The sequence below is a fragment of the Somniosus microcephalus genome, chromosome 14 (genome assembly GCF_052327205.1).
Source record: "Somniosus microcephalus isolate GS21.2 chromosome 14, FLI_Smic_1.0, whole genome shotgun sequence".
NCBI lineage: Eukaryota > Metazoa > Chordata > Chondrichthyes > Squaliformes > Somniosidae > Somniosus > Somniosus microcephalus.
The window spans coordinates 64309613-64324379 of NC_141000.1; the positions used below are offsets into that span (position 1 = coordinate 64309613).

General features: G+C 44.7%; 1 protein-coding gene across 4 annotated transcripts in view; it reads left to right on the forward strand.

Moving 5' to 3' along the window:
* Nucleotides 1–14767, forward strand: part of zbtb20 (zinc finger and BTB domain containing 20) — a 374550-nt gene that overhangs the window by 285316 nt on the left and 74467 nt on the right. For 3 of the 4 annotated variants that reach the window (XM_086006585.1, XM_086006588.1, XM_086006586.1), the window contains one exon: nt 5534–5634. The exons of the other annotated variant lie outside the window; for it this stretch is intronic. The gene's annotated coding sequence lies outside the window, so the exon portion shown is untranslated. The remainder of the gene's footprint in view (nt 1–5533; nt 5635–14767) is intronic. 4 annotated transcript variants of the gene reach the window in all.

Consider the following 14767-nt stretch of genomic DNA (forward strand, 5'->3'; position numbering starts at 1 on the left):
GAGGTTCCGTTTGTACAGAACCTCCATAAGCATGAATAAGGATGACATTAAAAATACATTTAATGTAACAAATAAATTTTAAAAATTACATATTTAAAATGAATTAAAATACAACATAATTAAACATTTAAAACAAATTTATTTTTTTGAAAAATAAATTTACATATTTTAAATGGTCTAAAAATAAACTTACATTATTGTACATGCACTTTAATGTTTAAATGAATGAAAAAAATTATTTTTATGTTTTTTAAAACTCTTATGCTGGTAAAAGCAGGCCTTATGCCTGCTTTTACCAGGCGCAAGAATTTCACGGGCATTCGCTGGGCAGAAGTTGGGCAAATAGCTCAACTTTCCACCCGCGGAGGCCCTTTTCCCGGGGATGCGTGCGATCTGTCAAGATGATTCTTGACAGATCGCAAGTTCCGGGTTTTAGCACATGCGCTTCGCATGCCTAAACCCAGAACTTGCGTGGCCCCTACGGGCACGTGCGCACTTCATTTGCACCCATAGGGGTCACAAATTATGGCCCATTAACTTAAGGGTGTGTTAGCTTGAGCCCCATGGCTAAATCAGAGCCCTTGTATCATTATGTTAATAAAAGAGCATAAACTAATAGAATAAAATTGAGTATAAAAATTAAGTGGAAAAACTACAATGGAATTAGAGTTCTTAAAGAAAACTAAAACTTTTAAAAGTAGAAATGATGCATTATTGCAGCTGTCCAAACACATGTTCTTCTTGAACCATAACCTGCTCTGAAATCTAACATCCCAGCATCGTTTGAACTTTGAATATTGGCCTCATCTAATACTAGTAGAAATCTGAAATCTTATAAAAGATTATAAAGGAAGGCAACTGTAGGTGAATTTAACAGCTGACTTTTTTAAAAAAACAGCCTACCCTACATGTTCTACTGCAATTGTATTTGCTATACATTTTAGTATATACTCCTTCACTGCAAATAGTATTTCAGTTCAGACCACCCGGCTAAATGGTAAAGGTATACTTAATTAGATAATAAAAGTGTTCACAAGGCCTATATAAGCGATAAAAGTATAGAAGTTACATGGTCAGGAATGAATAAATTCATTCTCTGGAATACGTTTATGATTTTTGAGCAGTAAAATTGCTTTCTGGAATGTTTTTAACTGCTGTGTTGCATGCCTATCAATTTTGAAGTAAACATGCGCTGAGCTAACATAAATTACTGCTCTTTTCAGAACTTATTTGGTAAGTAATTATCCAAAAAGTTAATATTGAGTTCTGTCAGACGTAATCCACTGTTTCCATTCTTGGAATATATCCAACTTCATCTGTCATCTTCATACTTGAAATATCATTCTTTTAATAATTGGGACATGCAAAAACAAACTTACTAAGCTATCCAGTGCTGTGGAATCCTGAGAAATTCATGTAGCTTATTTACTGTTTTTATGTTTTAAATCAGATTGTTTTTGGTACCCACCACAAACTCTGTTCCCTCGCCATCAATTCCATCCCCTTCCCTGGCCACAGTCTCGGGCTGAACCAGACTGTTTGCTACCTTGGCATTCTATTTGACCTTGAGCTGAGCTTCCGACCCCATATCCTCTCCACCACAAAGACCAACTACTTCCAATTCCATGAGATTGCCTGTCTCCACCCCGACTCAGCTTATCTTCTGCTGAAACCCTCATCCGTGCTTTTGTTGCCTCCGGGCCCGACTATTCTAAGGCTCCCCTGTTCGGCCTCCCAGCTTCCACCAGCCATAAGTTTGAGCTTATCCAAAACTGAGATCACAAAGAAGTGAAGTGAACTCAGAGAAGAGAAGGCAAGGTGAGTTGAGATAGAGGTTGACATTACTGAGGATGAGAACTCACTCAGTGTGGGAGGAAAGGAGTGGGTATATCTCGGTGAGATGCTTGGCATAGGACTTGGATGGGGGGTAGAGAACAAGGATTTTAAAGAGGGGTGGAACAAAGTGAGGTGCTCAAAGGAGCAGAAAGTGTCAGAGGAGTAGTGGGGCAGACCAGGGTGAGATTTAGTGATGAGGGCCACGGTGGTTTAGGCGGGCAGATGGTGAAAGGTATAGCCAGGTAGGGAGGCTTCAAATAAGGGGAAAGATGTCAACAACCGTGCGGCAAGTTTCTGTCAAGGCTATGATGTGAATGCTATCATCCACAGTAAGATCATGGACAGCAAAGGCCTTAATTGCAAGTGACTGGAATACAGAGAGGCGTGGTGATTCTTGAGCCCTTAAAGGGGAGGCGCACACAACAAAAAGGGGGAACATTGATTGGGACCACTGCTGTTTTTGATATACATTAATGACTTGGACTTGCGGGTACAGGGCACAATTTTTAAATTTGCAGATGACAAGAAACTTGGAAGTGTAGTAAACAGTGAGGAAGATAGTAATAGACTTCAAGAGGACATAGACAGGCTGGTGGAATGGGCAGACACATGGCAGATGAAATTCAATGCAAAAAAAAGTGAGGTCATACACTTTGGTAGGAAGAATGAGGAGAGACAATATTCCGAACAGATACAGTTTTAAAGGGGGTGCAAGAAGAGAGAGACCTGGGGGTGTTTGTGCACAAATCTTTGACGGTGGCAGGACAGGTTAACAAAGCATATGGGATTATGGGCTTCATAAATAGGGGCAGAGAGTACAAAAGCCAGGAAGTTATGCTAAACCTGTAACACACTACAGGAAACTTTGGTTTATCTGGAGGTTAACTGTCCGGAATACTCAAGCCACCGGCAAAATTCAGGAGTCGGTTCAATAAGTTTTTTTTTCTTTTCGTTGCTTTTTTTTCACCAGTCAGGCTCTGCAAGGTCTAGCTAAAGCTGTTGCTTAGCTACAGAGACGCTTGCAAGCTACGGCCGACTGTTTAGAAGCTGTCAGGGTTTGTTGCTAGATACGGAGCTCAAAAGCTTCCGTATGTTTTAACATTAGCGCTGGTTTGTCCGGCAGTTTTGATGGGACGGCAACAGCTCGGTCCCGTCGGTGCCGGATATCACAAAGTTTCCTGTAGTTTGGCCCCAGCTGGAGTATTGTGTCCAATTCTGGGCACCACACTTTAAGAAGGGTGTGAAGACTTTGGAGAGTGTATAGAATAGATTTACTAGAATGATTCCAGGGATGAGGGATTATAGTTACATGGGTGGACTGGAGAAGCTGCGATTGTTCTCCTTAGAGCAGAGAGGGCGAAGAGGAGATTTGATAGAGCTGTTTAAAATCATGAAGGGTTCAGATATAGTAAATAAAGAGAAACTGTTTCCAGTGGCTAAAGGGTCGAAAACCAGAGGGCACAGATGTCAGGTGATTGGCAAAAGAACCAGAGACGACCTGAGGAAAAAAAAAATTATGCAGCGAGTGGTTAGGATTTGGAATGCACTGCCTAATAGGATGCTGGAAGCAGATTCAATGGTAGCTTTGAAAGGGGAATTGGATAAATACTTGGAGGAGAAAAAATTGCAGGGGTATAGAAAGATAAAAAGACTTGCATTTATATAGCACCTTTCACAACCTCAGGATGTCCCAAAGTGCTTTACAACGAATGATAACTTTGAAGTGTAGTCACTGTTGTAATGTATTAATTCAGAAGTTCCATATTCTTTTGACTGAATGTTGTCTTTTAAATTATAAAATATGTCTTTCATTTTTGTTAAAAATACATTATCACAGAGAATGCTTTGTCTTTAGGAAAGCCTAGTTCGCTCCTTTTAAATTAGTATTGTAAAAGTTGATGTGTGGCATTATAGATCCGGTTGCTATGTTTGATATATATTACTTTATCAACACTCCCTTCTTAAGTTCGCTATGTACTGTTCTCCGACAGCTGTTGTCCTGACTCTTAGAAGGCCTGTGAAAAGAGTGGTTTGATTCACCCTAAAGTGCAACTTCCCATTTGTCCATTTAGTGCCTCCCCTAGGGATGACTGAGTTGGGGAATTTGCTATGTGGGGAATTGCAACATAGAATCATAGAATGGTTACAGCACAGAAGGAGGTCATTCGGCCCGTCGAGCCCCTGCTGGCTCTCTGCAAAAGCACTTCAGCTAGTTCCACTCCCCAGCCCTTTCTCCATAGTCCTGCAAAAAATTTTCCTTCAGGTACTTCTCCAACTCCCTTTTGAAAGCTGTGATTGAGTCTGCCTGCATTCCAGATCCTAACCACTCACTGAGTAAAAAAGTTTTTCCATTGTCACCTTTGGTTCTTCTGCCAATCACCTTAAATCTATGTCCTCTGGTTCTCGACCCTTCTGCCAATAGGAACAGTTTCTCTCTATCTACCCTGTCCAGACTCCTCATGATTTTGAACACCTCTATCAAATCTCCTCTCAATCTTCTCTGCTCTAAGGAGAAGTCTATCACTATCCTCCTCAATGTTCACTATACTTCCAAGTTTTGTGTCATCTGCAAATTTTGAAATTGTGCCCTGTACACCCACATTTAAGTCATTAATTAATATATATAAAGAAAAGCAGTGGTCCTAGAACCGACCCCTGGGGAACACCAGTGTATACCTTCCTCCGGTCCGAAAAACAACTGTTCATCACTATTCTGTTTCCTGTCCCTTAGCCAATTTCGTATCCATGCTGCTACTGTCCCTTTTATTCCATGGGCTTCAACTTTGCTGACAAGCCTATTTGGCAATTTGTCAAACGCCTTTTGGAAATTCATGTACACAACGTCAACCACATTGCCCTCATCAACTCTCTCTTTTACCTCATCAGAAAACTCGATCAAGTTGGTTAAACGCGATTTGCCTTTAACAAATCCACACTTGTCCAAGTGACTGTTAATTTTGTCCCTGATTATTGTTTCTAAAAGTTTCTCCACTATTGAGGTTAAACTGACTGGCCTGTAGTTGCTGGGTTTATCGTTACACCCTTTTTTGAACAAGGGTGTAACATTTGCAATTCTCCAGTCCTCTAGCACCACCCCCGTTTCTAAGGAGGATTGGAAGATTATAGCCAGTACCTCTGCGGTTTCTTCCTTCACTTCCCTCAGCGTCCTAGGATGCATCCCATCTGGTCCTGGTGACTTATCTATTTTAAGTATAGCCAGCCTTTCTAGCACCTCCTCTTTATCAATTTTTATCCCATCCAGTATCTCCCCTACCTCCTCCTTCACTATGTCTATGGCAGCATCTTCTTCCTTGGTGAAGACAGATGCAAAGTACTCATTTAGCCCCTCTGCCTCCATGCGTAGGTCTCCTTTTTGGTCCCGGTCATTCTACAGAGGATAACAATAGTATAACATCACTGCAACACTGGGCTACCTTCATATCTAGCATATTTGTAGTAATAATCAGTTGTACCAGGCAATACGCCATGCATAGTTTGACAAATCCCATTAAATTTGAATGAGGTATGTGTGCTTAAGAGACTTGAGTACTGATTAGAATCAGGCCACTGTGCATTGTGAATTGTGACCTGAGCATTTTGATATTCTCTTCTGCTGGAATGGTCTACTAAAATCAAACAATAATAATAGATATTTAAATCCTGCATATATTAATTTAAGGTTCTTCTTTTTCCTCAGTGTACAGCAATAGAAGTGCTCAGTGTTATCTATGCCAATGATAACTTGGAGGTTGGGCTAACATGTCTAAAGAATAAAGTGCATCAATAGTGTTATTCACTGTAAGTTACTCCTCTGTTACATATTGTGAATTGATTTAAAGAACACCCAGTAACATAAGTTGGCTAGTTTTACCAAATGTAGCTAAAGTAAATATGAAAAGTTTATCTTTAATAAATGATTATTTTTTGTATTGTATACTGATGTACTTTCAGATAAAGACAAGCTCTGTGCATACAATATATATTGTGTGTTTAAACACCATGGGGGAGAAATTCGGTATCGCCCCGTTTGGGGCGTAAGTATCGGCCGGGCGCAAAATTTTGCGTTCGGCGCAAATTATCGCCACCTACTGGTAAATTGGCCTGCTTCGCCCCAGGAGGTGCTTGGAACATAATTGCAGCCACACCCTGCGCTTCGGAGCCCTGAATCTCAGCCTGGACAGACCTGTAGCCACATCCTTAAGCATAGGACCATGGAGAGGGCCAGGGAGCGAGCGCAGCAGATCAGCGAGGGGGCCTTGGAGATTCTGGTTGGTGCGGTGGAGCGCAGGGAATCTCTCCTGTACCCGGACAGTGGCAGGAGGCCGCTGCCCAGCGAATATCGAAAAGCTTGGAGGGAGGTGACTCACAGAGTGACCTCCAGCAGCATGGTGCCTAGGACCCCTGTGCAATGCAGGAAGAAGTTCAACGACCTCACTCAGGTCGTCTGGGTGAGTGCCCTTTTCAGAATCCTCTTCATCCCTGCATGTCGACCTCACTTTATGGCCAAAGGGTCCTGAAAGCCCCAATGCCCAGCCCTCATCCAGCACCTATGGCCCTTTCAGGAAACTCACATGCACATTCAGCACTTTACACACTGTAACGGCTATTCCACCATGGGAGGCATTGCAGGCAAGATCAGGGCTGCACACTGTACTTAGACCCAGTCCTTTCTCTTGCAGGGCAAGCTGGCGCATAACAGGAGGCAGCAGCAACGGACCGGGGGAGGCCGGCCTCACCTTCAAGCCCTGACCGATCTGGAACAGCGAGTCCAGCGGATTGTGGCAGGCCGGATGATTGGCCCCGTCGCCACTGGAGATGCCGACCCCATTATGGACAGCAATGGTAAGGTCATCACCTTTTTGACCTCTCTCCTTCCACTTGTTCCTCACACCAGCATCCTTTGTCACCTTCGAGCCAAATCAGTACATTGCAGCACTCGTGCCTCCCTTGCTGCCACCCTGTCCTCACACTAAAGCCACTCTTGTACCTCCCTGCTTTCAGATACTGATTCGCCAGGTGAGGAGGTGGGCCCTCAAGCTGCCACGGTGAGTGATTCTGAAGGTGACGACGAGGAGGAAGCCGGACCATCAGTGCCACCCTCAGCCGAGGCAGCCTATGGCCATAATGGGGACTCGTCTTCCCTGGAGGGGAGCGGGGGGGAATGGTCTGATGAGGGTGAAGCTCCAGGACCCAGCGGACTGCAGCAATGCCAGGGGGGTAGGGAAGCTCAGCGGCCTTCTCCCCGGAGGGAGAGTCTGGCCTCGAGTCCTGCTACAGTGAGCGCCGAAGAGGTGCGGCTCCTTGCTGAAATGAGCGCCCAGGCGGAGCACAAGCACACTGAGCTCATGGCTGCAGTGGCAAGGATGCCCGAATCCATTGAGTCACTGGCAAGGAGTGTCCAGGACTTCGGCGCAGCACAGGCAAGGAGTCTCCAGGACTTCGGCGCAGCACAGACGGCTGCCACGCAATTGCTTAGTGCTGCAATGCAGTCAGTGGCTGGTCTCATGCAGGCACAGATTAAGGCCACACGAGCACTGACTGCTGCCACCCTCGCTGGATCGGGCAGGATTCCCCGGGGCCCTCATCGCGCCACAGCAGGCCAGCAATCTGTGCTTCAGCAGATTGCTCCGCATGCTGCAGTGCTGCCCCGTGGGAGTGCCAGTGTGTCAGCTGAACAGGGAGTTGCTGTCCTCTCTCACAATGACAGCATTCCTGCTGCCAGCACTTTCACTTCTCCACTGCAGCTGCCACCACCTGTAGGACAGACTGGTGCCGCCCATGCAGAGTTGGAGCAGTCAGCAGCCGGGCCCTCCAGGCCCAGAGCTGGTCCAGGCTGTCCCTCAAGGGCATCTGCAGTCTCAGTTTCTGACACTCAGCAGCCTTGCTGCAGCCACTGGGGTCCCATTGTGGAGGAGCTGCAGGGTGGGAAGGGGCCAATCTCGCAAGCGAAACAGATCACCCTCGAAGGGCAAAAAGTAGGTGGTGTGGCAAAATGTTGTTAATTGTTTAATTGAAGGCCAAGGATCGTGGTCATATTTTTGTTACTGTTTTGGTCATTGTCTCCAGGTTGTGAGAGCCAGTTATGTGACTGACTGACTTTTTTGGGGGGTTTCTCTCTGTTACTTTGTCATGCAGGAAGGGCACATAGTTTGTTAAATAAAGAAGTGTTTATTCAGAATGTGCATGTTTGCTCTTTGAACTATTTGTTGCATTGACCGGCTTAGGGGTTGCGGCACGGTTCCATTCATGTTCTTTGAATGGCAGAAGCCATTCCCTCAGAGGGGGCCTAGAAGCGACTTGCTATAAGCCGCTGACGGACGGCTCTTGCACTTTGTGCCTCCCTCCCATCTTGGTGCTGCTGCTCCTGCTCCTCCTCCTCTGCTGGTGCTTCAATGTCTGGTGGCAGTGGCTGAGTCCTGAGGATTGCCAGGTTATGCAGCATGCAGCACACAACAACGAAATGGGAGACTTGCTCAGGTGAGTACTGAAGGGCTCCTCCGGAATGGTCCAGACAGCGGAACCGTTGCTTGAGCACGCTGATTGTGTGCTCAACGATGTTCCTGGTAGCTTGATGGCTCTCATTGTATCGTTCTTCAGGGGTGCTGGGCACACGGAGCGGGGTCATCAGCCAGGTGCACAGAGGATAGCCCTTGTCCCCGAGAAGCCAGCCTCCTGGGTGAGCTGGGGCCTCAAAGGTCTGCCACAGAAGTCTGGCGCAGGATGAAGGCGTCGTGGCTGCTGCCTGGAAAGCGGGCATTGACAGTGACTATCAGCTGTCTGTGGTCACAGACCAACTGGACGTTCAACGAATGGAACCCCTTCCGGTTGCGGCAATCCTCAGCATTCTCTTGCGGCGCCCGCAAAGCCACATGCGTGCAATCAATGGCGCCCTGGACCATGGGGAAGCCCGCTATTCTTGCAAAGCCCATTGCGCGCTCTTGCTGCTTGTCCGGGGTCATGGGGAAGGAGATATACTGACGTCTCCTTTTAAAGAGGGCATTCGTGACTTGACGGATGCAGCAATGCACAGCGAACTGGGAGATATTGGCAATGTCCCCAGTAGCGGATTGAAAGGAGCCGGTGGCATAGAAGTTGAGAGCCACTGTTACCTTCACTGCCACCGACAGAGACGTCCTGCTCCTCAGTTGAGGCTGCAGATCTGGCTGAAGCAGGTGGCAGAGCTCAGTGACCACCTCCTTGCTGAATCGCAGCCTCTGAAAACACTGCTCCTCAGACATATTGAGGTATGAGAACTGTTGGCGGAAAACTCTGGGACGGTAAGGTCTCGTGTGCCGACGCCTGTTGGCCCTCCTCCGTCTGGCCATGATTGGCACTCTCTCTCTGCGTCTCTGTGCCCTCTCAATGTAATGGAGAAGCCCAATGTTCCCATCCATTGCAGCCCCCATAGTATGTGGCCACTCGAAGTTATGCCGGTGAAAAAACAAAGCAACTACAAAGTTCTGGTCAGAAGCCAGAAGTACCTCAGCGAGCGCTGACTCAATGCAGAAAGCTCTCTCCCTTTGTCTCTCTGCAAATCTCTCTCTCTCTCTCTCTCTCTCTCTCTCTCAGAAGGAGTGGTCCAAAAATGGCTACCACAAAGAAGCCAGGAAGAGCCCCCTTTTAAATAGCGCCCCCCACAGCGACTGGAAACCGTTCCAGTCAACGAGTCGTTGGGAGCGACAGGCGGAAAGGAGGGGGGCGCCACTGAATTTCCGGTCTGGGGCGCCCCAAGGTCATTGCACTCTGAAATGACGTCAGGATCTGCATGCACAGCTGAGCGGGCGTTGCGGTTTAGCGCCGCCGCTAAATGTCCGCTCAATTTCGCAAGAGGCGCAGGTCTCGCCGCGCCCGGGCGCTAGCTGGCTCGCGCCCCACTTATCGCCCTCTTAAGGCGCTAATGGGTGGCGCAACCAACTGAATTTCTCCCCCCACGTGACTGGCCAGCTGCAGAATATGCCCCTGAAATGTTTTTGTGCGTAACTGAATAATGGAGATATATGTTGTAGATTTACATCTCATCAAATGGGGAAAATACACATCTGTTAACTGCCACTAATCTTTTCTTTAAAAATCCAGAGATGAGTATATTTTGCTTTATACATTATCAAATTTAATGACTTATAGTTTTAGATGAGTAGGATTGAGGAATTTGCATTGTCAATGAAAACAATTCATAGGAACCACAGTGGTAAAAATGTCAGTCATTTACGTTATTGTGGGTCCTGACAGTAGCATTATGTATTTAGAGTGTTGAGAATATAAATGGTGTGCAGTTCATTATGCCAGGAACAGTTTTTATCTAGAATTATTTCTTGCCATCTATTCTTTGTTGCCCCTAAGTATGCATTCTGTACAGGACCCAATTGTGACAGCTGTTGGCCTGAAAATTGCATTCTAAACACAGACGTTTTTCAAATTGAAGAGCCTGTTGTTATTGGTAGCTAGCTGGAGGGTTACAGTTTGTGTTTAAAGCTGCCTTTTCACCAATTATAGCTTGCTGTGTTTTTAGAAATAGCTTCCTCCAATCTAAGGTGACAACTGAACTAAATTACATATGCACTAAATACCTCGTATCTAGTCCCAGCTGCACTTCTGCAACTTGGATGCAAATGAAAATCATGGTTATGTGCAATTGTTTTGCCCTATCTCCCATTTTTTAAACCCTCAATGAAAATTCAACTGTTAGTGTTTAAGCTCAGTTGTATACGAATTATTCCTCTAAGTATACACCTGGGCTTTTGTCTGAATTTCCGAGCTTCAGTCCTAGGTTATACTGTACTCAAAATGGTGGTGGGGCTTATCCATGCTCCTTGGTGTATTTGAAAATCCCTTATAATATACAGAGGGCTTAAATGGTTTTAACCTACGCTGAGGAAGATGGATAATATCCTCACCATTTTGAGCTGTGTACTGTGCAGCTTGGAGCCAGGGGAGTGAGAAAGAGACTGAAAGAAATTGCTTTTAGCAAGTGCAGTTTTAAATTGCTTTTAAAACTACCTTTGCTTGTGTGTACATTTATTATTTGCGCCTCATATCACAATTTACATAGGATATTCGGCACAAAAACAGGCCATTCGGCCCAACCAGTCCATGCCGGCGTTTATGCTCCACTCGAGCCTCCTCCCGTCTTTCCTCATCTCTAAATCTATCAGCATAACCCTCTATTCCCTTCTCCCTCATATGTTTGTTCAGCCTCCCCTTAAATGCATCTATACTATTCGCTTCAACCACTCGCTGTGGTAGCGAGTTCCACATTCTCACCACTCTTTGGGTAAAGAAGTTTCTTCTGAATTCCCTATTGGATTTCTTGGTGATTATCTTATATTGATGGCCTCTAGTTATGCTCTTCTCTACATGTGGAAACATTCTCTCTGTATCCACTCTATCAAAACCTTTCATAATTTTAAAGGCCTCTATTAGGTCACCTATTAAGCCAGATTGAGTGTATTTGAGTAATGGATGTACTGTGGCCTTCAAGATCCATTAAAAATAATTATTAAGTAATCAGAACTTGTTACAAAGTCTTATTACTTTGGAATTTACTAGTTTTAAAATTTGCACCAATTGTTTTTGCCTCTACTAAAATTTATAGGAGATACCCTGGTATATACAGGCATTGTGGAAGAAATTAAATGTTCTCATTTAGTGCAGAAATTAATTAGGTCTAGCTGATTACAGTGAAGTAGGGCTGGAAATTGGGTTGTGCTTATAAGATAACTGGCTGACCTTGATTTTGTTAATGGTGCTGACTTCTTGGTACTGCAGATCACAGAATCATAGAAACTTATAGCACAGAAAGAGGCCATTCGGCCCGCCGTGCCTGTGCTTGGCTCTTTGAAAGAGCAGTCGTGCTTAGTCCCACATCCCCGCTTTTAGTCCGTAACCCTGTAAGTTCCTCATCCTCCAGTACCCATCCAACTCCCTTTTAAAATGATTTACAGTAGAGCGCCCCAGATCCCGCCAAGTCTGAGTGAAGAAATTTCTCCTCAACTCCCCTCTAGATCTTTTGCCAATGATTTTGAATTCATGACCTCTAGTTATTGACCCACTTGCCAGATGTAATAATTTTTCTCTTTCTACTCTATCAAGACCTCTCATCATCTTGAAAACCTCTATTAGGTCACGTCTTAACCTCTGTTCCAAGGAGAACAGTCCTAACTTATCCAACCCCTCCTCATAACTGAAGTGCGTCATCCATGGTATCATCCTGGTAAACCTCCTTGTACCCTTTCTAATGCCTTTACATCTTTCCTGAAGTGTGTTGCCCAGAATTGTCCACGAGACTCCATCTGAGGCCTAACCAGTGAATTATAAAGTTCTAGCATGATCTCTTTGCTTTTATATTCTATTCCTCTATTTATAAACCCAGGTAACCCATGCTTTTTCAACCACCATATCAACTTGCCGTCTCACCTTTAAGGATTTGTGTATATGGACACCAAAGTCTCTCTGCTCATCTACACTTTTCAAAATCGTGCCATTTATAGTAGACTGTCTTTCTATATTAGCCCTCCCAAAGTGCATCACTTCACACTTCTCCACATTGAACTCCATCTGCCATTATTCTGTCAATTTCACCATCCTGTCTGTGTCATCCTGAAGCCTATAACTATCCTCATCATGATCATCTACATTGCCAAATTTTGTATTATCTGCAAACTTTCTAATGCTGCTCCCTACACCCGAGTCTAAGTCATTTATAAAAACTGCAGCGAGTAATGGACCCAAAACTGACCCTTGGGGAACACCACTGCAAACCAGCCCCCATCCACCACCACCCTTTGCTTCCTGATGAAAGATGGTGAAATGTAGACTAAGACAATGTACAGTAGATAGAATTGTAATGCTATTGATAATTTAAAACAAGACTACAAATGTGATGGCAAACATCACATATGACAGGAGGCCAAAACTACAGAGAATTGGAGGTTGTAAGAGTGTTGTGTATTGTGACAAGTAGCTATTGTGGTTGAGGATTTGGATAGGATGTACAAATACAAAGGGGACGAAATTCCCATCGTTAGCGCCTCCAGTGGGAGACACTAACGGGGCACAAATGTCTTGTCTCCCGCAAAATTCCGCGGGAGATTAGCAGCAGTGCTACTGGATATCGCCCCGATCTTCTGCGCCCGGAAATCATGACGTCCTCTCCTGGCGCAGCGCCTCAGGAGAAAAATTCCCCCTCACGCGGCCCGCAGCAGCACCGGGCGATGTTACTGACTGCTGCAGGGGTCGCGCACAGTGAGGCCAGCCACTCGTGGGCTGATCACGTGGCACACCCGCACCCCGGTGCTCCAGCAGATGCCAAAAAAAAATGCAGAGCTCGCAGTGGGGAGCCCTTCCCTTTAATTGAGGGAAGAGCCCCTGTAACGCGGCAGCGCTGCTGAGCTCATTGCCCCAGATCAGGACATTCTGCACCTCTTGCACTCCAAGATGCAAGTGGAGCACTTGCTCTTGGAGCAAAAACATGGGAATTTCTCAAATGTTTGAAAAGGTTAGCTCCTGCCTCTAACTTTTCAAACATTTTTGACTTAGCGCCCCAAATGGCCCTCATGGGGAATTTCTCCCTCAAAGGCTTTAGAGTTAAACCCAATTCTAGCTGATAATTACCACCATTTTTCAAAAATTAGTTCAGGTTAAACCTCCGAAAACCCATAAACCTCCATGTCAGCATACTGCAGATTTGATGTGGCACATGCAATTACTTTTCCTGTTTGCTGCAGGGAGCACTTTATCGCCTTTCTTAATCACTGAGCAGTAACTATATAGAACCTGTTGCCTGCATCACTTTCAGACAACTGAACGAAGGAGGTAGAGCAAGCAGCTGATGCTGCTATTAATTCATCTCTGTTCTTTCTGGCATAACACTTTTTGAAGGCGGTTGATAATTTTATTATTTACCTAAAAATATTTTCTTTGTTTCTTGCAAAATTCTTTTGGGAATTAAATTGACGTTTTCCAATTACAAATCATTCTATTTTATTTTGGACCCTTAAAAGCACATATTGGCACAAATTACTACCAGATTTTTTAAATTCAAATTCAGGAATAAATGAAACCTGAAAATCTAAAAGGCTAGACATCAGTATCAAAGCTAAGATCCAAATACTGTCCTGAAAAAGGGACCCATGATGCTCATAAAGAAAGAAAGACTTGCATTTATATAATGCCTCTCATGACCACCGGATGTCTCAAAGTGCTTTACAGCCAATGAAGTACTTTTGAAGTGTTGTAATGTGGGAAACTGATTGAAAGTTACTAGCCACAGTTCTGGGGGTGGTTGGGAAAATGTATTTGAGAGGCTCATTAACAATGACCAAGAATGTCTTATTAAGAATAGGTAATATGTGATCCATTTTCATTTGGATAGTTTGATCACTATGCCATTTTGAGATAGTCTTGCCACTTTTTAACATGTATATGAATTGAGGCAAGCCAGTGGAGCCAACAGGAATGGATTTTTCAAGTTGAAGCTTTCCTTATTGTTGATCCAGCTGTTCTTTTTTTGGGATATAGTTCTCAGTTGGGCAGGGTTTCGGCTACATCGAGCAATAATAATTGTTGGTTTGTATTTGACTTTTGTTTGTTGAATGATTACATTCTTTATGACTGAGATGGTAGCTACCCCATTGGTAATAACAAAGAAAGAAAAAACTGCTGAATGGGGTGTACATTTGAAACATTAATCTGTCTTTTCTCCTTTCAAATGCCAACACACCTACTGTGTATTTACGGCATTTTCTGTTTTAACATTGCCATGTTAGTGTTCTGGTAGCTGTTTAAAGCCCTCACTCACTGCCCTGACCAAGAAATAGATGGGGCAGAGGCCCTTGTTTATTTTGCAACTAGGAAGACCTTAACACCCACCCACCCAGGTACAGACCTCTTAGTGTCTCACAGGCAGCAGCAGGGAAGCAATGCCTTGTTTTGC